Source organism: Callithrix jacchus, chromosome 13, assembly GCF_049354715.1.
Source record: "Callithrix jacchus isolate 240 chromosome 13, calJac240_pri, whole genome shotgun sequence".
Taxonomy (NCBI): domain Eukaryota; kingdom Metazoa; phylum Chordata; class Mammalia; order Primates; family Cebidae; genus Callithrix; species Callithrix jacchus.
The window spans coordinates 114,683,957-114,711,231 of record NC_133514.1 but is presented as its reverse complement, the minus strand read 5'-3'; the positions used below and the strand labels follow the sequence as shown (position 1 = coordinate 114,711,231).

At 34.7% G+C, this 27,275-nt stretch overlaps 1 long non-coding RNA gene across 3 annotated transcripts; it reads left to right on the top strand.

Annotated features, from left to right (window-relative positions):
• Positions 1-24,594, top strand: LOC118146704 (uncharacterized). 3 transcript variants are annotated; one of them, XR_008476116.2, is made up of 5 exons: positions 16-114; positions 17,307-17,616; positions 22,525-22,624; positions 24,063-24,204; positions 24,414-24,594. It is a non-coding gene; the product is annotated as an uncharacterized LOC118146704 (long non-coding RNA). The 3 variants fall into 3 exon arrangements; XR_013525369.1 differs by lacking the exon at positions 22,525-22,624 and having other exon boundaries at positions 1-40; XR_004732542.3 differs by lacking the exon at positions 22,525-22,624.
• Positions 24,595-27,275: the final 2,681 nt, after the last annotated feature.

Sequence of the window (27,275 nt, the reverse complement as noted above, 5' to 3'; positions counted from 1 at the left end):
AGTTCCTGTGGCTTTGTTTTGGGAGAATGTCATCAACATGGTAGGATGAAATATGCAATCTTTTATAACTGGATTAATTCACTCCTCATAACCTCCGTGAGATTTATCTGTACTGTAAGAATCCATGAAACATTCTCACGTATGGCTAAGTAGTATTTCACTCTATGAATAGGTCATCTATATTCCATTAGATGGACACAGCACATCTTGTGTATTCATTCTCTTGTCAAAGGGCGATGGGGTTGTTTTCAGATTTGGTGGATATGAATGGAGCTGTTGTAAACAAGTTTTTGTGTGAACATGTTTTAGGTTTATTTGGAAATAACGCCTGGGAGTTGTATTGCTGACTTACTTGGTAGTACGGCATATGTTTGTTATAAGAACCTGCACAAAAACAGTTTTCCAGAGTCACTGCAACACTCTGTATTCTGACAAATACTACCTGAAAATTCCTTTCGTGCTACATTTTTGTCAGCAGTTTGAATTTGTTGTTATTTTGGGCTTTTAATGGACTTGGAGTGGTATCTCACCATGATTTTAATGTGATGTTCTTATTTGCCAACTATATTCTCTTTTTTGAAAGTTCTGTTTGTCGTTTGCCTATATTTTAATACTGATTTTTTCGTACCACTGATTTTTGAGTATATGTTTTTATACAAATACTCTTTAGGCTATGGGATGTGTAAACATATTCTCTCAATCTGTAGCTCATGTTTTCAGTTTCATAATAATGTCTTTTATAGACCAAAGGTTTTTAATTTTAATGAAGTCCTATTAACATTTGTTTCCCCTTTGTAGATTACACATTTGGTGTCACATCTGAAAACATTTTGGCTAAATCAAGGCCACAGTATTTCTTTCACATAATTTTTTTTCTTTACCTAAAAGTTATATGGTTTTACTTTCAGATTATTAGTCCATTTTGAGGGTTTTTTTTTTTTTTGGTATATGTTATGACATTAAGCTTGAAGTTATCATTAGTTTTTGTAGATAAAGGTCCATTTTTTCTAACCCATAGACTGAAAAGTCAATCTATTCTCCCCTGAAATGTCTTTGTAAATTTGCCAAAAAGCTATGTGCTATATTTGTGTGAACCTATTTTTGGACTCTATTATGTTCTATTGAATAGAATCTATTCAATTCTACCTTCACCAATATCACAGTGTCTTGATTACAATAGCTTCATAGTGAGTCTTAATATTGGGTGATGTGACTCCTTAAATTAATACTTATTTTAAAATTGTTTTGGCTATTCTAATTTGGTTGCCTACCCATTACAATTTAGAAACTGCTTCTGTATAAAGAAAATCTGCTTGAATTATGTTTGAAATTGAATTAAATGTATTACTTTGAAAAGTTTCTGTACCGTTTCTATGTTTAATCTTTCAATTCCTGAACACTTCAGGTCTGATTTCTTTCATGACTGTTCTGCAGTTTTTTGGGAATACAGACCCTGTACATGTTTCACTGGATATATGGAAAATCATTACATTTTTTTTTAAACTCTAAATGATATTGCTTTTTAAAATTATGTTTTAATGACTTATCTCTAATATCTGAATGTAGAATTGATTTTTGTGCACTGACCTTGTATCCTACAACCTTGCTAAATTCAGATTGGTTCTAGCAGAATTTTTATACACTTCTTGGATTTTTTTTACATAAAAATTGTCATGTCTACTGTGAATAGGGACTGTTTTAATCCTTTCTTTATAATGAATACATCTTTTAATTCTTTTTTACGCCTTACTGCACTACCTAAGAATTCTGTCCCAAATTGAATAGGAGTGATGAGAGTGAATAGTTTTATCTTCATTGTATACTTTGGGGAAAGCAATTCAGTCATTGGCTATTAAATTAGATTCTATGTAGGGTTTTTTTTTTGGGGGGGGGTGACACCCTTTATTAGATTGAGGAATTTCTCTTCTATACCTATCAGCTGGGAAATTTTATAACAAAAAATGTCATTTTTTGGATCACTTAATAAGATCATGTGGACTTTACTGGTAGGATGAATTAAATTGATTAATTTGAAAATATTAAATAAACCTGCATTTCTGAGAGGAATCTTAATTAATTGTAATACATTTTCTTAAATATTGATGGATTTGATTTGCTTTTATTTCATTGAGTTTTTCTACGTTCATGAAGGATATTAGCTGTGATTTTTTTATTATTATTATTCTGATATTATAATCAGAATGTGATGGGTGATTATATGTGTCAACTTGAGTGGGCTAAAGGATGCTGGGATAGCTGGTAAATAGGATTTCTGGGTGTGTCTGTGAGGGTGTTTTTGGAAAAATTTAGTATTTGGATTGGGAGACCAATTAAAAAATAAATTTTCACCAGTGTTGATGGGCATAATCCAATCCACAGAGGGCTAAACAAGATGTAGGAAGATGTAGAAAGGGCAAATCCTCTCTGTCTTCTTGAGCTGTTTCCCTTTCCTGCACTCAAGCACTGGAGCTCCTGGGTTCCAGGCTTTCAACCTTTGACTGAAATTCACTGCTATCTTTCTGATTCTCCCACTTTTAGAAGGCATATGATGGGAATTCTCAACCTTCATAGCATATGAGGCAATTCCTATAATAAATCCCTTCTTACGTATCTTTATATAGCCTACTGACTCTGTTTCTCTAGAGAAGTCTGCCTAATATACAGAATAATTCTGACTTCATGAAATGTGTTGGGAAGTATTCAGTGTCCTACTGCTTGGAAGAGGTATGTAGAATTGATGATATTCTTTAAATCCATTAGAATTTGCAGGACTGGAGATTCATTTTTTGGAAAGTTTATCCATGAATTCAATGTTATTAATAGTTCTAAGATTGCCAACTTACATGTTTCATCTTAGAAAAGTTTTGGTAATTTGTAGAGTTTGATAAATTGGCACACTTTATGGCCATCTAAGTGTCTAAAATTTTGTGCTTTGAATTATTCATATTATTTCTTTATTCATTTTTGAGTGTTTATAAAATTTAGAGTGAGATTTCCTCTTTTATTTCTGATGTTTGTAAATGTTACCTTCTCTCTTTTTTCTAAAAAGGCTCTTGCTAAAGGTTTATCAAAGTCTTAAAGTTTCTTACAAACAACTTGTATTTATTTACTTTTATCTTATATTTGTTTTTGATGTTATTGATTTCAGCTTCTATCTTTATTGCTTTCTTATAAATGCTGTTTGTGTTTAATTTGCTCTTCAAATTATGTTATCTGAAGAGGAAAGCTTGCAACACTGATTTGCGATCTTTCCTATTGTCTAAGATAAGCCTTTGGTTTATACATTTCCTTATAGGTGCTATTTTAGCTGTATTGACATTTTTGATGTGCTGTGTTTTTAATTTAATGAAATGAAACTACCATAAAATTTCTCTTGTGATTTCTCCTTTGACTCATGGGTTGTTTAAATGTCGGTTGTCTCATTTACACATATTTGGAGATTATTCTTGGTCTCTTAATGTAACAATTTTCCAATTTATTTCCTTTGTCACCTGCTGTTTGGGCCTCACTGAAACCTGGCATTCTTTCACAACACTTGGCCTATAGGCTGTAAAAGTATTCCTAGATGTGTTATGTCTTGCCCTCAAAGCACGAAGAAACATTTCTTTTTCTTGCAGTGGGAGAAGTAAAACTCAGTATTTTTAATTTTACTTTGGAACTACATTTCAACATATGCCTGATCACCAGAATCCCCCACATTTTATGGATGTGTTCAGCCTTTGAGTCTCTGTACAGTTTAACTTCCACCACGTAGAATACGTGTCTCTCACCAACATCTCTAGCATGCTAGCTGTGTCTTGTTTTCCTAATTCACTCCACATATTATCATCAGTGTGCTGAATCACTGTTCTGTTGTTGTTCTTGCTCTTTCTTAATCTGGGAAGTGGGTCAGAAGCTGTTTTCATAGAGAGGGAATGGACAGCAACATACACAACAGGCTTTCTTTCTTGGCTATGGTGACAGGATATCATGTAGGCACAACTGTAAATGTATATGATTGTCCATTCCGTGTCTATAAAAACCAGTTATTCTTTTTTTTTTTTTTTGTGGATTGGGAGAAGGGGTCTCACACTCATCCAGGTGGGAGTGCAGTGGCCCGATCTCGACTCACTGAAACCTCTGCCTCCTAGGCTCAAGCAACCCTCCCACTTCAGCCTCCCAAGTAGCTAGGACCATAACGTGTGTGCCACTGGGTTCAGCTAATTTTTTTCTGTACAGATGGGCCTTTGCCATGTTGGCTGGTCTTGGGCTCAAGTGATCTGCGCTCAAGTGATCCTGGGCTCAAAAGATCTGCTTGCCTTGACCTCTCAAAATATTGGGATTACAGGCATGAGCCACCACATCCGGTCTATGCAAACTATTTCTAACTTACTTTTCAGAATGAAGTAAACAGAATGTATTTATTAGTTCAATGACTGCATATTCTGTGCCTGAGATCATCTTACTCCTACTCTAGCCAAGGTGTCAGCACTGAATGTCCGCAGCCACTGGTGAATGGGATTGCTTGAATTTGACTTCGGATCAGTCTGTATTTATACCAGAGGGATCAAATGGTTTATCCAGGAACCAGAATAGTCACTTATTAGAGAAGTGTGGATCATTTTATTGCAGTCTGAAAATGTTCAGGAGAATCCAAGGAGTTAAAATAACTGGGGGCATCTGTCCAGGTATGTCCATCTCTTATGTCTTCATCCCAGATTTTTAAAATCAGAGCCCTAGATTTGCCATAAAAGTTTGCTTTGGTAGGGATTTCACCAGTCACTAGGATTATTAAATACTGGGATTTATCCTTGGCTTTCTTTGCTGTGCCCTCACAGGAGATGAGCACTCTTTGTAACAAAACATCCTTCTGGTTTTCACAACTGCTTTTCAATTGCTGTAATTTACCTTCAGCCTTTCTTTATCTTTAAGAGTAGTACCAGTGATGATTAACAAGAGGTACCACATCCCATTATCTATCTACTGTTTCCTTCTTAAAATTTAAAATCCTGCTAGTGCATTCATTTCTACTGAAAGCTTCTCCCAGTTCACCACTGGTAAGGTTTTAACAATGGGACCACAGCTTCATTCCACGGCGGTTATGTGTTCCACCTACCTGCAGTGATGGAGCTTTTCATTACAAACTGGCCACTCATTATCTAGCTCCAAAGCCACATCTTCTAGCCTATTTCTCAGACGTTGCCAGGACCAGCGGTTGCAGTGTGGGCTCTCTCCCTTCTTGAAAAAAAAGGAGGAAATCTGTTATTCAGGCCCCTCAATCCTTAATCAATCTGACGGACAGCATTGGAGACCAGCGAAATGGCTGAGCTTTTCCACATTTGTCTCTCACAGGCAGCAGATGAGGCCATCCCAGAAACGTGCTGCTTCAGGCTGGCAGCTCTCTGCAGTTGATATCAGGCCCAAATGAACTGAAAGCTAGTGGGTGCTGGGTCTGCTTGCCACACTCCTCACAGCTGGGCAGCAAGTCATTCTTTACAGGGCAGCTAGGTGGTACGTTTGGTGTCTGTTGTGATTGTGATGGTTTTTGTTGATTCCTAAGGCATCATTTATGAATCTCATCTATCGTCATTTTCTTTTCTTCCTTTGCTTTTTTTTAGTTGATCTTCTGCTTTATTAGTTTTCTCCACTATTTTTATTTACAATTTCAGATTTGTGAAAGTTATACTTTTGCTTTTGGTGGTTACTCGTGAAATATTGCCATACGTATTTGACATTGTGTAACTTTATTGATTATCTCATTTCCTCCCAGACTAACATAAATCGCTGCAACACTACTTCCTAACATAGTTTGCAAGTATACATGTTCTTTTCACTGACATTGTATATATGTCCTTTTCATCACAAAATGGAGCAACATCCTTGTCTGCTGTTTTTATAGTAAGCACGTGTATTTCTATTTACTGTGTTACGCATAGTCTTTTTCATCATTTTTGCATCTCAGGCACTTATTCTGGTGATACTTTAATTCATGGCAAAGTATATCTGACTTACATTCCTCTGGTGAGAATAGAATAATGGTATATTCTTGCAGTTTTTGTTCTTTGGGATTGTCTTTATTTCATCTTCTATTTTTAAAACACAATTTCTCATGATGAGCAATTCTAAGTCAACAGTTGTTTTTCTCCAAAACATGGAAAATATTATTACTCTGTCTTTTGGATTTTATTGTTGCCACCAAGAAGTGTACTAGAAACCACATTTTAGATGATATTTTCTCTTGTTACTTTTAAGCCCTTCTTTATATCTTTGGCCATTTCAGAATTTTAATGCAAGGCTTTTGTGTACAACTTTTTAAAAGTCTATTCTTCTTCAAATTAATTACACTTCCCCACCTATAGTCTCTTGTTTACCGTTGGTTCTAAAACATTTTTAGTCATTTTAGCTTCAAACAATGCCTCTCTTCCAATCTAAATTATCAATTAGAACTCTACTTAACTTTATGTTAAATGTCTGAATTCTAATCATTTTACCCATAACCTTATTTTAATACTTTAATCATTCTAAAATATTCTGAAAGTTTCATCAAATCGAATTGTCAGTTTCCTAATTTATTGTCTAATCTAAACATTATTTTCGTTTTTTGAATTACATTGTTTTGTGCTCAAAAAAATCTGTTACTTTTTAAAATATATTTTCTTTAGTGATTTTCAATATTTTAATTTTTTACTATTTTTAATTTTTAAAATTTTATCTTTTTAAATATTATGTTACTGAGATATATTTTACATATTTATAGGATACATGTGAGTATTTGTTACATGCATAAAATGTGTATAAAATTAATTTTTAAGCTCTCACATGTGAGTGAGAACATGTGTTGGTCTTCCAGTGCCTGCATTATTTCACTTAACGTCATAATCTCTGGTTCTATCCATGTTGCTGCCAATGACATAATGTCATTTTTTATGCCAAAATAGTATTCCATTGTCCATATATACCACATTGTCTTTATTCATTTGTTTGTTGATGGACACTTAGGTTGGTTTCACAGCTCTGTTATTATGAATAGTGCTGAAATAAACATGCAAGTGCAGATGCCACTTTGATATACTGGTTTCTTTTATTTTGGGTAAATACCCAGTAGCGGGATTGCTAAATTATATGGTAGATCTATTTTTAGTTTTTTGAGAAATCTCCATACTGCTTTCCATAGCGATTGTACTAATTTACATTCCCACCAACAGTGTATATGAGTTCCCTTTTCTCCACATCCTCAACAGCATCTATTATTTTGTCACTTTATTAACAGCCAAACTTAATGGTGTAAAATAATATCTCTTTGTGGTTTTGATTTGCATTTCTCTGATGATTAGTCATGTTGAACACTTTCTCATATACCTGTCAGTTATTTTTGTGCCTTCTTTTTTTGTAATTTTTTTAGAGATTTTTTTTGTGCCTTCTTTTAAGAAATATCGGTTTATGTTCTTACCCCACTTTTTAATAGGTTTATTTATTTATTTATTTTTGAGTGTAGTTCCTTGTGTATTCTAGATACAAGTCCCTTGTCAGATGAATATTTTGCAAATTTTCTCACATTAAACAGGTTGTCTCTTCACTCTGATTGTTTCCTTTGCTATATGGAAGTTTTTAGTTTACTACAGTCCTATTTGTCAATTTTTGTTATGGTTTTCTATGCTTTTGAGATCTTAGCCATAAAATCTTCACCTATACCAATGCCTTGAAGTGTTTTCCCTACATCTTCTAGTAGTTTTATCATTTTGGATACTGCATTTAAATCTTTCATCCATTTGGAGTTGGCTTTTGTATGTATTGTAAGACTGATCCAGTTGTATTTTTCTGCATGTGAATATCCAAATTTCCCAGTACATCTTAGTCAAGAGGGGATCCTTTCCCCAGATTATGTTCCTGGTGCTCAAACCAAGGAGTCAAACCCATTTAAAATAGTTGCAAAGATAAAACACCTAGGAATAAATCTTAAAAAGAATGTGAAAGATGTCTAACAAGAAAACTACAAAATACTGAGGAAAGATATTGAAGAGGACACAGAAATGGAAAGACATCCCATAGTTACAGAATGAGTTAATTTATATCATTAAAATAACCATACTGCCCAAAGTAATATACAGATTCAATGCAATTCTTACCAAAATTCCTATGCTATTTTTCATAGAAATGGGAAAAAACATTCTAAAATATGTACGGAACCAAAAAGAGCAAAAATAACCAAAATAATCTTGATCAAAAGCACAAAGTTGCAGGTGTCACACTAGGAGATTTCAAATTATATTTCAAGGCTATACTAACCAAAACAACATGGTATTGTTATAGAAATAGAATCATAGATGAATGAAACCGAATAGAGAACACAGAAATAAATCCACATGCTTACAGCCAACTGATTTTCTATATGTTAATTGTTAAATATTGGCTATATAGTACTTTATTTTAAAATGTATAACAAATTCCATTTCTATACTTCTTGGTATGTTCTATGGTGAGAATATATTGTTTGTTCTTTCAACTGACTTTTACATATTATAGATGTTTTTCTTTTGTGTTTCATGATTATAAATTAGAAAGTTATATTTTCTCTTATAATTTGAAGAAATTCGGTAGGAAAAAATAGAAGAGGCTTCTGTTCAGCATGGATTTATGATTGCTCATACCCTAAGCAAGAAGATGTCACCCACTTGGGTACACTCATATTTCATGAGGAGTAGAAACCCCTGTTTCGTTCATCATTAAATTTACAAATGCACTCTCACCATCAAACAACCTTTCCCTCCTGTAAAAATAGGTGAGCTTTCTCAAGATCAGGTCCTTCTAATCTGAACTGGTCACAAACAGAATACTTCATGTGCTCTAGGAATTTATAGACTGTTACTCTCTATATATTCTGTGACAGCAAAGTTTTTCTCTCTTTTGAACACTTCTATCTGCCACAACCTATTAGTTCATAATCTTTTTATAGTCTCTCCTAAGTTTTTTGTATGAGATGGAATTTTCCTCTTGTTGTCCAGGCTGGAGTGCAGTGGTGCCATCTCAGCTCACGGCAACTTCTGCCTCCGGGTTTCAAGCTAGTCTTTCCTAGTTTTTAAAAATCTATCTCAATAATAAAATTATTTGGAGACCACACTGCTTCAGTCATGTCTGGTTTCAGGTATCGCTGGCCAAAAGGTTTCATGCCAAAATTATTAACAATAAACCCATTTTCAAATGCAACACATGCATATTTGTCTAGAATGCACTTTAAATTTACTTAGGCCCTCAATGATAGTTCACAAGGCCTACCTCTTCTCTATTTCACAAAACTCTCATTTTATTTGTTTGTTTGATTACTTTGGAAGCCACAGTTTCCTCAATATCGTTTCAATGCTTGGAACTTTCTCTGTACTTTAAATCTACAGACTCCACATGCTAATAACTTTAAGGGCACAAACATCTCCTCTTTTTCTTCTGACTTTGTCTTATGTGATCACATCCATTCTTACATTTAAAAAATGTAGTTCATGTTCTAGAAAGTTCTGCAGGACCAATTTCTTCTCTAAGATTTAGATTAGCATTTTCCACTGTCTTTTCAAAATTTACCTTTGTATATTTGATGAGCATTGCCAATATTATGTACTTTAAGAACATCTCTTTATACTTCTCCTCCTTCAGTGTGCTCCAACTCAATAAAAGGCTCTATGTCTTCTTTTTATTTTTATTTTTTTCAAATTCATTAGCTAAATAAAAACCTAGAGGTCATTCTTAATTTTGTTTGTCTAAACACTATATTCAAATCTATTGCTAAATTTTGTTGTTTACCTTATAAATATTTATAACAATTTCCACTTAGTTTTGTACCCAAATAAATATAATTATCCATAGAAAAGCATATATGTCCAACCCTTCAATCCCAAATAAAGCATATGTGGTTTTACTATGCATAATTTTTGAGATTAATAAACAATTAGAACAAGTATTATTAAGAAGCCTGAAAGAGTATTATATGCTGGCATCCTGAAACTTGGCAGGATAAACCAACAAACAAAAGACATCACTTGTATATGAAAAAACATCACTTGAACATATCTACATTGAGTGGATAACACTAAAATCTCAACTTTTTAATATACCTTTGATTAATATTTCAACTGTGCTTAATTTGATTTTCCCTTCTTTTTGCAACTAAATAACTCAACTCAATTACCTTCTTTACAGATGACCTCCGTAGGAAGTTGTGAAGTGTCAAGAGCCACAGTAAATACACAAGGAATGTTTTCCTTGACAAATATAAGGAGACCTTAGTTTTTCAGTTTACTGAAACCTTTCCTTTCAGGTTCTCAATCAGAATAATCCCAGTATTTCTACTAATAGATGAAATACTGTTATTTTATGTATTTTAGTGGAAATGCTGTCTATCGTGTGACTAGGAAGGACTTAGTAATAATTTGTTGTATTTGCTGCAATTAATAGAAATATTCAGTCTCATATAACCACATTTATGTATTATCCACAAGATTTTCTGATTACATGTACAGTACTATTTTAGTTAAATATTTCTTATCATTTTATGTTTCTCTCTTTTTTTAATGGCTGAGTTAAAAATCAGTATTTTATAGACAAAATGTTTATGAATCATATTTGAATGTTGATTATTCCTGTGGTTAAATGTCCAACCCCTCAACCCCAAATAAATTACATGGTAAGTTGTAAATTTGCTTTAGATTTAATATAAAACCTCATTGTTGCAATTAGCTTGTGACACTGATTTACCTTGAAATATGGGAAGGGAAGGGTCAGCTCTTTTGCCAACCCTTCCCTTCCCATATTTCCCATATGTGTAAAAGAGTACAGGCATATCTGAACTAGTAAAATACCTTCTATGAGTTCAGATATGCCTGTGCTCTTTCACGACCTGTAAATCTGAAAGAGACAACCCTTCAAGATGAATCCCGAGTGGATTATTAGAGCCCAGTGGCCATTATAAGGCCAAGTGACCGTTTGCTGACTAGGGGGTCACACATGTACTCTGAGGTCCCTGAAAACCCACAACTTGTAATCGTTGGAACTTTCATAACTCTTCTGAACCAACCAATCAGAGCTCATCTACCTTAGCCCATCGGAAATCAGCTGTATTGACCAATCAGAACTCAGCTATTTCAACCAATCAGAATTAAGCAAATTTCCATCCTTCATTTGCACAAGCAGACTGATTGGGAACATGAAAGGAAAGGTTTGCTGTAAAACCTGCCTTCCCTTTGTACTCTAGAAGTCACCTTTGTTTTACACCAGAGCCTACATCTCCCTGGTTTGCAAACTGCTCACTGGAGTAAAGTCTTTCCTCCAAATTCCTTTTAAGAGAACTTGTGTTCACAGAACCTAACCGCATCTCCTGGAAACATGCAGTTAGAATTTGCTGTCTAGAATATAATTGTGAAGGGTTTAAGTGCTGGTCTGTACTCATCAAAAATGCTTTAGGAAAGTCATTCCTGTTCAGTCTAGATTGATTATTATAAATAAATTTGAAATTTCTGGATTTATGAGGTACGATTGTCAGAAGAAAGGATATAGTATATGGAGTTTATAGTAATATGGTTGTCAAGTTACAAAAACAAAAAGACCCCAAACTAAGTGGCTTCCCTGTATCAGACTCTACAGTATGTGATTTATCTCCTCACTCAGAAAAACGGACTTTAGAAAGCTACATCCAGTGAACTCAGGGTGTATTGCTTCACTGTCTTTCCTTTCATGAGTAAATTTTGTTGTCTAGTAAGACTTTAGTTTTATGTGAGTCTGACAATGAAGTCCTTCGGGAGAGTATAAAAATTATTTTTATGTAATCTAAAGGCATCACTTAAGAAAGAATACAAACACATACACAACACAAACACACACAAATGTACACACATGTAAATATATACGTGTGTGTATCCCCATAGAATTTGATCTCTATGAGCAAGGAGCTTTCGTTTTTTAATCTGCTATAATTTTATGACATGAATAGTCAATAATATGGCCTTTCATTTTTCATCAATACTCTTTTCGAAATGGAGAAAAGTAATTATCTTTTATTGTTCATTTTTATGTATTTCTTTTTAGTGTATGTCATCGTGTTCCTGATTATTCTAGCTTTGAGTCCATTGTTATGCACATGGTTTCATAATAACAAGTTCTAGTCCATATTTATCCCAGTAGTAGGCTTACACTTGCCCATTACCTGCTACTAAATGATTGGTTAGCATTACAGATGCAATGATCATCACATATTCACATGAAATATGAAAAAGCTATTTTGCAAAGGAGGGAGAATAACAGTGACATTGTCCAGCTGTGCTAGCACTTTCCTGTATGTTAGTGTTTTATTTTACTTTTAATGTTCCCAAATTAGACATTGTCATTTGAACAAACTAGCTCTTAATATTTGGTAATAATAAAGAAAAAGGAATTTTTCAAATTATCTGGAACAAAATGTAAGTGATTCTGTTTAGGTATTTAAATATTTCTTCATATTAAAGAGTACATGATAGACTTAAAAATTATTTTCTTATCCATCAGCCTTCCTTAGTTGTTGTTTTTGATAACTAAAAATAGTAAAGCAGGTTTCAGTCAAAGTATGTACAATTTACTATAAAGCATTAAAATTTCTTTTTGAGAGAAATGAAAATACATTTGATTAAATTAGATATAGAGTACAATAATACAATATAAATGTGTACTGATTATTATTATGTGAACAGAGAAATACTTTTATGCATATTACTAAACTCTGGCTCCCTAGGTAAGAAAAAATAGCTGAGTCAATAAGAATTAGGTTTTAATATTATGACTGGGTCTTAGGCAGGAATAAGCTCACGATAGAAAGGTTCTTTTGGGATAACAACTTTAGGAGCAAAGGAACTGTCAAGAAGTATTGGTTTTTTGAAGGACAGGAGTGTGGTGGTGGTCCTAAGAGTAGGAGAGAACTGGGTTTGTTTTTAGAAAACGTCTATGTGTTGCAGAAAATGAATACAATAGAATTAAGCTTTTATCGTTTTGATGATGTTTGGGTTGGAATCAGTTTTATTCCAATTCCCCTTAACACCTGGCTTTTTTTTTTCATCTCAGAAAATGCATGAATATTCTCAGAAGAGTAATAGCAGAAGATAAGTCATTATTAACACAATAATTCATCACTCTCTACATTCAGTCTCAAAGAGCACCAGAATCATATCAGTATCCTATTTTGTAGCCAGGAGTAAAAGTCTAGAGAAATGAATAGCCCATTGCACATGCTTCTGTTTTATCCATGCTCTCTAAATAAATATACATATTTTCTAGTTTGTTTGAAATATACAGGTGAACTTGAAAAAAGTCAGGTAAAAGTAGTTTCCCGTATCTCAAGTTTATTCAAAGCCATCATACCACAATATGAATATAGTTACATGAATGTTTTTATACATTAATTACAGTGATTTCAGTGGACTTAGGTTGTAAGATAATAATAGAACTTGTGCAATTGATTCTTTGAGGCGAAGAGTTATCCTGTATCATATGTTTTCTAATATCTGGTTTTAAGTCAAAATTAAATTTTTTATATAACCTCTTGAAAGCAAGTTACTTCTGTGAAAAATTATAGAAGGATAGCTCAATATCAGACACTGTAGAAACATCTTGAGATGAAGAGAACTTAAGAAATACTAATTAGACAAAAATTAAAATAAAAGAAAACTAAACCAAGATTATTTTATGACTTATAATGATCACCTAGTTGGTAATATGTTAATTTTTAAATGTTCATGCCTTATTTTTCTACACCCGGTAGTTTAGTGTCTTTATGTGGGTGTTCCATAATCAGTTATAGTATCTATTTATTCATTTTCTCCCTCCCATTTACATGTGGTATTCATTTTTCCCATTTTCTTCTTTTTCAATTCAGAAGATTTTATTGTTGTTATCTTTATTAACCTAGAGAGGTAAGCCTTCTAGAGTTTAATAAAGATTCTTATTGCTAGCCTTAACAGGGGTTAAAAGGGGAAAAGCGCTCATTAGACTTTCTAAAACATTTTACCTAAGACTGAAAAAGAGAAAGAAAGTTATACATATGTAGCAATTTTTTATTTTAGGGATGAAAAGAAATGAAACTAGATTCATGTACATTCAGAGAGAAAAAAATAATCTCCTGTACGTTCACTATCAAGAATACCACAGAGACTCAATACCAAATAGACATCTAGCTAATTGGGTTTTCCAGAAATAAATTAGACTAGAACAGAGAAAGAGTATCAGTAATTGTGGGTATCATTAGCAAATGTGAAATATACAACACCATTTTTATAACCTCCTTTTTGTTTCTTTGTAATTTGAGTTTTCAAATATAGCATAGATAGTTATTTCATAGCCTATCTCTCTAATAAAGCTCTTTTTTATTGTCCTTAATATGTTCTATAATTAAAATATATTGTTTGTTCTTTCTATTGACTTTCACACATCGTAAGCTTGTCTTATACTTGATTCATAATAAATTAAAAATGTGTATTGATTTTCTCTTAATTTGTGAAAATCTTGAATAAATAAATAGAAAACATTTCTATCTGGTAAGGATTTGTGACTTCTGGTAACCTAGCTAGTGGACAGGACCAACTTGACCAACTTAGGTTTACTCACATTATCCTGAGGTATGTTAATTTCCATGCACTCAGTTCTAACGTAATTAAAAATTCTGGATTCTCCATGCCTATAATGGAATACATATTGATTTTCCATAACAAAGAATACTTGGGTTTGGAAACCAAGACCCATGGAACCCAAGGAACCAAAATGTGGGGTATGAAAACTCATTCACCATCAATGCCATGACTTGTACTTCCTGTCCATCTAACTGTGGACTCTAAAGGGTTATTCATTGTGGTCCCCCATGAGGGTACTCCCTCATCAGTGGACAGGCAAGTGGTCTACTCTGGCTGCCTCCTGGACACTTGGACTCCAAGGGCATGAAGGATGCATGTGGAACCCAACTGGCTTACATAGTCACTTCAGGTTCCTTCCTTACCAATTATAACTCAATTAACATTTGAAGAATACCCAGGTTTGGGTCACTCTACCTGGAAAGTCACCAAGAGCTGATGGCTGAGGTTAAGGAGTTAAAAATATGTAATGGAGGAGAAATGAGTTGAATATGGGTCATGACACTGAGGGAAACTGAATTTTGTCCCAAAAGTCTCTCTCTTCTTTATTTTACACTATGAAGAGACCCACAGGAACTATGAAGGGTGCGTTCTTTGAAAGTGGGTGAGGCATCAGGTCTGTCAGGGGAAGGGATGGATGGGAGCAGCTGTAGAGATCCAGCACTCAGATCTCTTCAGAAGAATCTATAAGGAGCAGTGGGGTGCCCACTTTCTGCTGGGGTACTTTTGGGATTCAGCCTTTATGCCAAGGCCATGACAGAGCATGGTGAAGACATTGGAGCTGGGCTGTGCTGCCTATGGGACTCACTCTGACAGCAATCTTTGCTTTGGGATTTCTTGCTGGTCTGCCTGGGCCCCGGCTTTGTCAAAGCTGTCCTGATCCTGAGTCTTCATGTTCTGCTCTCACATTCCTTTCCTTTCTCCTCTCACAGTCATAGTGAGAGCACCTAGGCATAAAGCCTTTCCCTGCCTGTGGCCACCCCCTTTTTTCTTCACCCTAAGGAACCTCTTACATCTAATTCCAATTTGGGCTCGGCTTCTGCTTTGTGGAAGATCTAAGCTGACCCAGTTAGGAACAAAGATCAAGAGGCAGGAAATTTTAGGATATGAATAGGAGATAATTGAATAAGGAACCATGAATTTTCCAGAAAGAAAAGAAGGTAAATGCTAGGGTTTAGCTGTGTCTCCACCCAAGTCTCACACTGAATTTTAATAATCTCTATATGTAAAGGATGGAGCTAGGGGGAGACAATTGAATCATGGGGGCAATTTCTTCCATACTGTTCTCATGGTAGTGAATAAGTCTAATGAGATGTGATCGTTGTATAAATGGGAGTTCCCCTGTGCAAGCTCTCTTGCCTACCACCATGTAAGACATTACTTTGTTCTTGCCTTCTACCATAATTGTGAGGCCTCCCCAGCTGTGTGGAACTGTGAGTTCATTAAACTTCTTTCCTTTACAAATTACCCAGTCCTGGGTATGTCTTTATTAGCTGTGTGAGAAAAAACTAATAGAATAAAGAAAGGAGAGTAGTAATGAATAAAAAATATTTCAGGAGAGAAAGCAATAGACTGGAAGTTGAAGTAAGCTCAAAGGACTTTACATGGTAGACATGGAACATGTAAATGGATAAATAATTTTATAAATGAAAATTTTATTTCAATTTAATAATCCACACAGTCCAGAAGCCACACAAGTAACAAAATACCCAGTGCCATTAGACATTTACTACTTTGTAGTGGTAATTAATATGCTTTTTTGGTTAAGAAAAAGATGCTGATCATATGCACACTTTTATCAAACTCCTTAGGGTCTAGAGGTAGATGCCAACGTACAAGCGTAGGATTTAAAAGTGCAGCATACTAGAATCCCAGATGTACCTAGAGTTAAGCAGGAACCCCTCCAAAGGGGTGGCTGTGGGAAGCAAAGTGTAACTATATGTGCAGTCACTAAATACGAGGCGTAGGTGAGATTTGTGAAGATGTTGGGTAGATGACATTTTGAAATTTCAAATGGATTCTGGGGGTAAACCATTATTGGAGTTACTATGTTAGTTTTCTGACAAGGTCACAAACACATTGCAGTAAGAAAAAAAGTAGTATACTTTATGAACACAAAAACTTTGTAAGATTTCTGTGTCCTACTCTTAGTTGTGTGACTGCTTTATATACATGATATCTCTTAAGCACGCTTCTTTTCAACAATTATTGTTTGCTCCTGCTGAAGGGCATTGATGAAAAGTGCTATTTATGTACAAAGGAAAGAGCCAGCATCCTGTGAAATATTTTTCATGAACTACAAAAGGTATACCAGAAAAAGTAGTTTAACCATTTAAAACCAGAGTAGTTCTTTCTGCCACTGAGTTCTAAGAGAAATGACTATACTAGATAAGTTCTATGTAGAACATGGGGAAATCATGTAACCGTAGTGTTGTTAATCCATCCTCAAATTCTCTGTTCTGTAAATGTTCATCTACTCAAACACTCTAAGTAAAGTTAGGGCTCATTGTACTTTTTTTTCCCTGATAATGCTTCAGTGCATTTCCAAAGATTTTTTTAAATTATAAATTTGAATTCTAACTGTAATAAAAGATTCATTTCCACTAACTGAAAACATCATTGCAAATTATCCTGCTCTTGCTCTCTTCTTTTATGTATCATAACGGAGTTTGCATTTACTTATGTTGTGTTTTCCAGTTCTATTACAGAATCACTTGAAACAAAAGTAAAGCAAACTATATGAAGTAACTGCTGGGTGCGGTGGCTCAAGCCTGTAATCCCAGCACTTTGGGAGGCCGAGGCGGGTGGATCACGAGGTCAAGAAATCGAGACCATCCTGGTCAACATGGTGAAACCCCGTCTCTACTAAAAATACAAAAAATTAGCTGGGCATGGTGGCGCGTGCCTGTAATCCCAGCTACTCAGGAGGCTGAGGCAGGAGAATTGCCTGAACCCAGGAGGCGGAGGTTGCCGGGAGCCGAGATCGCGCCATTGCACTCCAGCCCAGGTAAGAAGAGCGAAACTCTGTCTCAAAAAAAAAAAAAAAGAAAAAAAGAAAAAAAAGTAACTATTATTATTTTTAATTTAAAACAATATTAAGATCCAGGGTACATGTACAGAATGTGTAGGTTTGTTATATAGGTAAATGTATGTCATGTTTGCTGCACCTATGAACCCATCACCTAGGTATTAAGCCCAGCAGGCATTAGCTCTTTTTTCTAATGCTCTCCCTCCCCCCATTCCACCCCCGACACAGGCCCCAGTGTGTGCTGTTCCCACCCGTGTTCTCAATGAGTGACTATTATTTTTAATATGAAGAGCAAATTGATGCAAAATATAAGATTTTGGTGAACCAAAATGTGATAACATTTTAATTGATATTTGGATTTAAATTTTTATTTTTATTCTATCTTTGTATATTTATGTTTATCTAGTTTCTAGTTTTACTTAAAACTTATATCTGACCTACTACTAATAGGCCTGCAATATATACAAATACATGCATGTAAACTTGTATGCAGGCTCGGGTGTTAAAATAAAAAGCTAATTAACAACTATACAAAAAAGTAAAGACCAGGTTTATTTCTAAATATGATTAATTTATTTGCTTCGTTGATGCCAATATTAAAAAGGAATCACCTTATCCTGCATAGATTTTATTGAAAGATATTCCACATTCTGAAAAGATGCTAAATTTATTTCTGGCAATGAACACTAGAAAGGACTCATTACACACATCCTTATAAAAAGTATGCTATGATACAATCCATTTAAAATCCTTGTAAACTTTTGTTTGTTAGGACTTTTTACTACTGGCAACCTGATTACAAAACGTATGTTGAAATGCAAGTAACCTGAACTAACCAGTGCAATATTGCAGAGGATGAATGGAGTTAGAGGACTTGAACTACTTAATTTTAAGACTTGGTATAAATAATGCAGTAATCACACACCATTTTATTGTCGAAATGATAGCACACAGATTGATAGAACAGAACATATAGTCCATAAACACACCTTCACAAATGTGATCAACTGATTTTTGACAAAGGCACAAAGGCAAGGCAATGAATAAAGGGTAGTCTTTTCAAAAAATGGTGCCGGAACAATTGGATGCTTATGTGCAAAACAATTCACTTGAACACAGAACTCACACATTAGACAAAAAGTAAGTCAAAGTAGATCTATATCTAAGTGTAGTACACATTTAGAAACGGTAAAACTTCTAGAAGAAAAGAAAATCTCTGTGACCCTGGTGTGGGCTGTGTTTCTCATTTCCACCCCAGCTACCACTGCAGCACATGCTCATCAGTCAGAGCACTCTGGACATGTCTGTTTTAAAAATATCTGAAATATTCTCACCAAATAGTCAGGCAACCTTAAACAAAGGAGCAAATGAAGACAAAATTATGCCACAAAATGGAACACCCACCAAACACAAGTTCCAGTTTTTTGCATTTCTATGAATGTTTTGCTCTTGTGTTTATGTTCTAGTAATAACAGAGCTATATCATATTCTTAATTCTCACTTTAAATAGAAAAGGTCGCACATATATACCATGGAATACTCTGCAGCCATAAAAAAGGATGAGTTCATGTCCTTTCAGGGACATGGATGAAACTGGAAACCATCATTCTCAGCAAATTGACACAAGAATAGGAAACCAAACACCACATGTTCTCACTCATAAGGGAGTGTTGAACAATGAAAACATATGGACACAGGGAGGGAAGCATCACACACTGGGGTCTGGGGGTGGGGGTTAAGGGAGGAATAGCAGGGGGTGGGGATTGGGGAGGGACAGCATTAGGAGAAATACCTAATGTAGATGATGGGACGATGGATACAGCAAACCACCACCATGGCACATGTATACCTATGTAACAAACCTGCACAATCTGCACCTGTGTCTCAGAACATAAAATATAATAAAACACACACACACATACACACACAAGAAGTATATGATTTTGCTTCATGACTTGAGAAACTGAAAACTGACAAAGACGCTAAGGAGCTAGATCTTTATTCTACAGTTTTTATACTTTAATCAGAATATGTTTAAGTGTTGATTACTTAACTCTATGTTTCTTTTTTGATATGTAGCATTTTCCCATTAAATCTATAGAGTCTTATTTATTATTTCCATTCCAGATGCTTTCATTTGCTTTATATGTAAATCTTCATCTTACTTATTTTATGTGTTTGTTGCATTATAAACAGAAACTGTGCCCTAATTCACTTTTCTTTTTCTTCCGTATCTATTATCTTTTGCACAATGTCATTCATTGTTTTGTCTTTTCTCTGCTTTCACTGAGATTATATTGAATGTTTTCTCTATTTCAGCAATTAAAACAGCTCTGCCTATTTAGCAGTTGTCATTTCTATTAATTTTTATTTGTAAAATGTTTTTTGGACTTCTGTTAATTTCCTTAGCTCTAAAATTATCATTTTTATTGTTTTTATTACAATGCAGCTACACAAGATAGTATTTATTTCATTCTTGATATCATTCAATTATTTTTATGACATTAAACACTTGATAATTTCATTTATTTTAGGTGCATATTCATACTGAATGGATTCGTCATCTGTATTTTTCTATCTCCCTTATCTTTTTCACTTGTCTTTTTGTTTCCTTCCTTTTTATTTCTTACGTATTTTCACTTTTTATTTTGCCATTTTCACCATGATATGTTTGCATAAATTTCATATTTTTCCTGTATCTCCCTACATTTTTATCAATGAAGAGAATAATTCTGTCAGACTTCTCTATTAACACATGTATATGGTCAAATAATTTTTATTGACTCTTCTGAAGACTTATCTAAAAGACATTTCTATCTTTCTTTCTAAATTACAATTTGATAATCTCTTTTTCCATATCTTCAAGGTATGCAATATCAGAGAGAGAGATAACTCAGTTGGACACAGTTATAAATCTTATTGGATGAACTTTTTATTTCTTTTAAAATTATATGTAAAAACAAGAATTAATACTTCTGCTATTGGAATAAGTCTACAAAATTCTAAAGGAATTGCATTTTATTCACTAATTTAATATGTATTCCTGATGCTTATGTATTCATTTGGGATACGAAGATAAATTTATTAATATCCCATGTTTAATTTATATTATCCTAGTAGGCATGTTTAAATCCTTTAGGCAAGGTAGGTAAGGGCATGAGGTAAAATTATATTTCTGTCTATGAAACTCCAAATTTAGAAACACTAATGAGCAACTTCGTGATATTAGCTCATCAAAAGTGCTTCTAGGGAGTCAAAGAGAGACAAAAAATGTTACCTTGTCTGTCCTTGAAGGATATTTCTGGATTTTTTTTTTTTCCGAAAGCTTTAATGGTTTATTGCACATATTTTTGTCCCTTTATTCTGTATATTTAATGTTGAGGGTTATCATAAGTTATTCTTTATTGCCTTGTTTTTCTTGCTGTCAGGTATTAGAAATATAATATTCTATTAGTAGGTTTTAATCGGCATTTTCTGAGAGAAATTCTACCAGTGATTTCTGTTTTTGAATCCAGGGATAAGGAAATAATCCTCTTAGTTGTCAAACATAAAAAGAACAGATTGAAAATGTAAGCTCACCTAAGATTTCTCTAAGTTATCAAAATAGTTACAAGGTTGAAGGAAAATATTTGTGATACAATAATTTGTTGCTCACTAAAATGATCATATTCAGAAAAGTTCAGAAGCGTCATTATATGCCTTAGGATTAGAAATATTTACCTGCCCAAATCATGGTCATATTTTATGTTTTCTCCCCTAACTCTGGTTTTATCTTTTACATTTATATCAAACCCTGTTTATTATCCTAGCACTTAAGATTTAAGTTTCTGCATATCCCGTGAAAAGATAAAAATTTATTTTTGCATGTGGATACACACTTAACCGATTACCAAGTATTGTTTATTAAAAATACCATCTTTATCCCACTGGACTATCATACAATCTTTGGCAAAAATCAGATGTCTATTTCTGGACTCCCTATTGGGTTTTTTTGGTCTTTCCGGCTGTCTTTAAACTGTTACCGTATATTCATGAATATCATCGCTTGAAGTAAGTGTTGAAATATTGTAAGTTTTCTAGATTTTATTTCAAGATTACTTCGCATTTTCATTTCTCATACATCCTGTTAGTATTAGAATGAGATTGTTAACTTCCAAAACCATTGTGAAATATTGGTTAGAATTTCATCAAGTCTATTGGAAAACCGTTTATTTAAACTACATAGCTATAAGAATGAAAAAATGGTAACTACAAGCAATACATTGGGGAACCCTCTAAACCCATCATGGAATAAAATCAGATACCAAAGAGTGTATTCTCTCCACTTCTATAAAGCTGAAGTAACAGACAAAGTTAATTGGCTGTTTTAGGTATCAGGAGTATGGTTACTTTAGGAAGGAAGGAAGGAGTTTAAATGGATGAGTTTATTTAATTTAGTTGCACACTTATATTTAGGAGTTTTCTGTATGCATTGTAACTTTTAGAAACTTTACATTGATTAGGCATGGTGGCTCATGCCTGTAATCCCAGCACTTTGGGAGGCTGAGGCAGGAGAATCACAAGGTCAAGAGTTTGAGACCAGCCTGGCCAACATGGTGAAACCCCGTAACTACTAAAAATACAAAATATTAGCTGGGCATGGTGGCAGGCTCTTGTGATCCCAGCTACTCAGGAGGCTGAAGCAGGAGAATCACTTGAACCTGGAGGCAGAGGTTGCAGTGAGCCAAGATGGCAGCACTGCACTCCAGCCCTGGAGACAGTGCAAAATGCCATCTCAAAACAACAACCACAAAACCCTTTCCACTAAAAATATTTGTTTCTAGAATGTGAAAGTTAAAAAAAACTGTATTTTCTTCTTCTTAATGGAAAAATACCTCACAATTCAAGGAAATGCTCCAGGCAATCAAATAATATATGACCCTGAAGAACTCAAGAGCAAAGAAATTGTGGCATATATTGATTGGAGATAGTCATGACTTAATTTAAGGTAAATACAGTAATTTTTGAAAAAGGTAAAATATAAGTGCAAATGACATAAATACTAGTTAATGTAAACACTAAGATTATATGTATATAACAATAATTAAGTGCATCTATAGTAACAATAAAAACCAGTCTTTAAAATAATTTGAAGATTAAAATTTTAAGTGTGCACATTTTCTCGTTTCTATTAAAAATAAAATAGATTTTATTTATAAAACATTTTATTTATAATATTCTTAATTTGAAAACATATTGATAAATGAAAAGGACAATATAAAGGTGAAACAAATAAAACGTATATATTTTTAAATAACTAGTGTCTGGGTCATGGGATAAGAGGTGACACGCACAACCTCAGACAGCCTTGATGACAAACAATTGCTACTGATTATTTTCTCCAAATCCCCTGGGTAAAGCCTGTTCACAAACAATGGGGAAGCTCTGAGTCATGTCAAATAAAAAGAAGCCGATGAGTAGGATTTTCCGGGAAGCTGCCCTTAGGTCATATTATTACAATTAACTGTGAGTGGGGCTTTGAAGAACCCGGACCTTGTTCTGTCCCCTTCAGGTGGCTGCAAGGCTGCTAATTTCACTGTGATTGTGGAGGCTGATGCTTTTCAATGCTACCACTAAGTTGGGGAGTCTGTTACGGAGACAGGGCGAGTTGAACTGCCACCAAAGCTCTCTCTCTTAGTAAGGCTCAGTCGTCTTTTCTTGCCCTTTGGTTAATATTTTGCAATACTTTGGTTAGCTTTAATAATTCTGAAAACATTGATCTTGGCAATATTTGCCAGTGTTTTTCTTTTATATAGAGAAGTATTATTTGGCAGGCAGTACCTTTTTAGTCCTGTGAACAACACAAATAGTATTTATCTTAAAGCTTATTTGTTTGTGATGATTTAACGAAAGATATTTGAAGGTGTAAATTTTTGAAAATAATCATAATTTTAAATATTGATAAACATTAGATGAAATAGGAAATGCTATTGTTACCACATTTCGAGATTTCTTTATGTGTTCAAATTAAGATGAATAACCTTAAGTTTTCTTTTAGTGAAGTTTTGAAATAGATTTAACAATGAAAATCATTAAAAAACATGACATGTATTCTGAGGTACAGAAAATTACTTAAGGCTACGGGACAAATATGACTAATACAGTGGGAAGGAATAAAATATAAAGATTCTTCTCTGTTCCTGGCAATCATCTTGTTCCGGAGCCTCTTGGACGTCCCAGAGCTACAGGAAAATGATGTTGGCATGTTTCAAACACACTTGAGTAATGTAGATTCCAAGCCTAGAAATGAGTTTAAACTCTCGGGGGTTTGAGTTCCATTTACAGTTGGCAAAAATGTACATTTTTTAAAAAAGAAAGGTACTGTAAGAAAAGTAAATTCATACTACCTGAGCTGTTGAAAAATGTGATAACTGCTCTTTTGAAAGATCTTGAGTCTACATAAACCACCTGTTACGCGGCTCAGCATCACCGTGAGAAATAGCGATAAAAGAACACAGAGGATCGGAGGAAAGCTGAAAGCTTAAGACTCTCTGCAAATTGAAATCTGGATAAGAGGAAAAGAAGATGGTATCCAAGATAAGACATTTTTCTTCTATAAGGGACAATCCCAGTTCCAAATTACCTTATGATTTATTAAAAACTTCAAAATCATCCTATCTGCCCTAGGTTTATTAGCAAATTTAAGAGAGACAATTTTCAAGCCACATAACAGACGTACAAAAATGTATTTTGAAACCTTGAAAGTGAAAAAAATGAATTTATTCTTCTGCTTTCAGGAATGACCACTTATTCTGGAGCAAGTCCAGGAGGTAATATGAAACATACAAGAATGGTCATGTCGTGATAGCCTGGAAGTTAAAAAACTATATTCGGATGGATGAGCATCTCTCCGTATTAATCAGATAAAAGTACTGACTCACACTATCCTAAGCTGTATCAATAAAGCAATGAAAGAAATATGTTATAATCTCTCTGTAATTACCCTTAGACAAGGCATATACTTATACTAACTCCAGATCATAAATTCCTTAACAAAAGCTTTGCTTAAGAATTTAAGAATTGGCTGGGCATGGAGGCTCATGCTTATAATCCCAGCACTTTGGGAGACCAAGGTGGGAGGATCAGGAAGTCAGGAGATGGAGATCATCCTGGCCAACATGTTGAAACCCCATCTCTACTATAAATACAAAAATTAGCTGGGTGTGGCGGTGCATGCCTGTAATCCCAGCTACTCAGGAGGCTGAGGCAGGACAATCATGTGAATCAGGGAGTCGGAGGTTGCAGTGAGCTGAGATTGCACCACTGCACCCCAGCCTGGTGATGGAGTGAGACTTCGTCTTAAAAAATAATAATAAATTTAAAAGAATGTAAGAATGTAAGAACCGTAACCGTAAGAATTCCTGTAATACTTTGAGATGATTCCAAATAAATTTAAATTTTAAGAAAGTTAAAAGTAATTGATGAATTTCTTCTAACTGAAAAAACAAACCAAAACTCACAAGTATAAAACTAGGTACAAACTACTAATTCTTAAAACTTCTGCTCCAATATTGCTAAGTTAATGTTTTACATACATTTCTAAAGATTTTTTCTTTCTTTTTAAAAAATTTTTCTTCTATTCTCTTCAAACTGGCAGCCTCATCTTTAGTCCCTTGCCACAGTTGATGTTGCAAACAATGGTGTTGTGGCTAGACTTCTGCTAGATTTCCCAAAGCCTCACTGAGAAATTTAGGTTTTGCATAGAAACAGGGTAGCTTAGAAAATTTGTTTGCCTGTTTTCCATCAGAATAGAGAGAGTGTTTCAGGATCTGGGCAAGAAAAGAAATGGGCGGTAGGCTTGTCTCTAGAGCTTCAGAAACTCATGTTCAACATTTTGAAAGGTGTCCAAGAGGAGAAAATGACACCACTGAGGAATGACTATCCAGAATAATTAGACTGAAAGCACAGAGTGTCATATGAGGGGGAAAAGGTGTTTCCTCAAGCTTACTAAAAAGACAATCAGTAAAATCTGAACAAACCATCATTTCCACACCAGGACTCGTGTATTAATGTTCACAGTAGCTTTATTATAATAATTCTAAACTTTAAACAATCCAAGTGTCTACCACTAAATGGACGAATAAAGTGGTATATTTGGTACAGTAGTTAGCTCTTCAGACATGAGCAGGGCGGGAGAGGGCCCCGCCACACCACACCAGGAATGTCAGGGGACTATCAAGTGTTGGTCAGGCAGTTGCCACACTGTCTCTCTAAAATAATAATTGGTTGCAGCTGGCCCCAGGGAAAGGTCGTTCCCCAAGAGATTAGAAACACCTGAAGCTGGTGATCAGCAGCTTCATGATAAGATCTTGGTACCTGGGTGAGTGGGCTCCAGCATGTGTATTAAGAGGCAAAATGGCAGAGTTTAACTGGTATATGACCTTTCAGGGACATTCTGCCAGTAAAGGGAAGACCACCTCAGGCGAGCGTACGTACAGCTCCAGTAAACACACTGCATGCTCACCACCCAAGTGCTAGCAGATCACTGTGCATGTGAGCAGCTGACCCCAGGGAAGAATCAGGGGAGAAGGGATGCAAGACCCCAGAAGTATGCCAACCTATAAAACCCCAAGTCAAAAGGTCAAGCCACGCACTTGTCTTTCAACTTGCCCATTTGACCCTCTTCCAAGTAAGTGTACCCTTACTTCTTCCTTTCCATTCTTGCTCTAAAACGTTTTTGGGTTTTTTTTGAGATGGAGTTTGGTTCTGTGGCACAGGCTGCAGTGTGGTGATGTGATCTAGGCTCACTGCAACGTCCGCTTCCTGGGTTCAAGTGATTCTCCTGCCTCAGTCTCCCAAGTAGCTGAGATTTCAGGTATGAGCCACCATGCCCAATTAATTTTTTTTTCTTTTGGTGTTTTTATTAGAGACAGGGTTTCACCATGTTGGCCAGAATTGTCTCAAACTCCTTACCTCAAATGATCCACCGGCCCCAGCCTTCCAAAGTGCTGGGGTTACAGGCATGAGCCTGGCTAAAGCTTTTAACTAAGCCTGGTTCCTGCTCTAAAACCTGTAGTCGGTCTCTTTTTCTGCATACGCTCCTCAGTGGAATTCTTTTTTTTTTGAGGAAGCAAGAATTGAGGTTGCTACAGACCCCTATAGATTCACCAGCACCAACATATTCATACAGTGAAATACTACTCAGTAATAAAAAAATTAACTATTGATACACAGCATAGAAGAATTTTATAATAATAAAAAATGTATTCATGAAATGTTAACATTGCTGCCATTGTTCTTGTAGTCCTGTTTCTTGTAATGAGCAGGTGTCTTTCTTCTGCTACAAATTTAACATTATTTGCCTAATGTTTACTTGATGTGAAATGATCACTTGAACAATAAATGCCGTTATGGCATTTTCAGGTTAGCTAACATGTATGATCTAGAATCAGTTGGCTTACTGTGATCACGAACACAGGTGTAAACACAAGGGCCAGATTAATGTATCAGGATTAAGGTATTTGATGGTCATTTCCATGATTCAGAATATGCTTAAACAGTTTTATATTATACTCAAAACAAAAGCATACAATTTAAAAATTCTCAGAACTATTAGAAGAACAATAGTCCATCATTAGAATGCAATCTTAGAATCACTG